Source organism: Olea europaea, chromosome 4, assembly GCF_002742605.1.
Source record: "Olea europaea var. sylvestris chromosome 4, O_europaea_v1, whole genome shotgun sequence".
Taxonomy (NCBI): Eukaryota; Viridiplantae; Streptophyta; class Magnoliopsida; order Lamiales; family Oleaceae; genus Olea; species Olea europaea.
Genome location: NC_036240.1, coordinates 9,094,682 through 9,096,298, shown reverse-complemented (window position 1 = coordinate 9,096,298; position 1,617 = coordinate 9,094,682).

Below are 1,617 nucleotides of genomic sequence, written 5' to 3'. Positions count from 1 at the left end.
GAGGGTCAGAGTCATATCTGAGGAGATACGGTCTGCAGGCGATAAGGGTCCCAGATAGTGACAGAGAATAGCGAAGATGGTGATAGGGAGGGTGGCGATGGAGGGGTGATGATGTACACAGATGTTTCATCAGAATCATTATGAATGTCAATGGAGATGGAAGAGGTGCCGATCGTAGGGACGAAATAATTGTAAATATTTTTTTATTTATGAAATAATTGTATATATATTGTAAAATTTATTTAAATAAGGTAATGGAATATTAGATACATACTATACACAACCAATTAAGATAATTTATAAATGAAATATCTAAATAAGAAATTAAATTAAATATTAATTTTTTATTTAATTAAGTGATTAAATAAATAATTACACAACGTAAATAAATATTAAATAAATAATATACATAACTATGTCGAAGAGGACCCCTAACTTGACAGATAACATCGCGAGTTTGGATGACACCCTGTACGAAACATATTATTGACGTGCCAGAATAAATGGTTAGCAAGAGGATTAGATTGCTGTCACAATACATTGTTTCTCCGTACACGATTGAGGCAAAGTAGAGAAAATACATTGTTTCTCCGTACACATCGAGGCAAAGTAGAGAACCTTCGTTTGACAGACGGTTGCCCAACCTCTTCCGTGAAATCGACCCGGTGATTGTGAAATCTTCGCATTGAAGTTAGGACCGTAAATGGATCGGATCTACTCAAATCCGATCCGATCCGTTAATAATAATTATCCTATTTTATCCGATCCGATTCAATAATCTGACGGATATTTGAATATTAAATCCATATCTGATTAACTATGTTATTGGATATCCGATTCGAAATTGAAAAAAATAGATGAATAAAGATTTTATTTATTTATCAGATTAGATTGACCTATATCCATATTTGATTTATTTAGTTAACGGATTATCGGATTTGAATCTTGATTGGGTTATCGGATTGAGACCCTAAATCCATCTCCCATTAATTTCATCAGATTCAGATCAAAATTCAATCTATTGACAGCCCTAATTGAAGCACATTGAATTTTTAGTATCGAACGTGGCGTAGAGTTGATAAACTAAACACACATTAATATACATAACTATGCCGGAAATGACCCCCCAAATTAACAAATAATGTCGCGAGTTTGGATAATGTGACATTATGCCGGAGAAGACGATGAAAGTAACATTATGTAAGAAATTATGCCGGAGAAGATGATGAAAGCGACATCCGTCGATGGTACGTTTCCCAACCTCTTCCGTGAATTCGAACCAGGGAGATTGTGGAATATTTGCATTGAAGTTAGGGTTCTAAATGGATCGAATCTACTCAAATTGGATTCTATCTGTTAAGAATAATTATTCTGTTTGATCCAATCCAATAATCCAACGGATATTTGAATGTTAAATTCATATATGATTAACTATGTTATTAGAAATTAGATCCGAAATTGAAAAAATAAGAAAAATAAAAATTTTATTTATTTTTCATTGAAAATCATAGCCCCAACAAGATTTTTATTAATTATTTATTTAAAAAATATTTGAACTATCTTGATGGGCTCACTTATTATAATAGAAGGCCTAAAACACACACACACACACACACA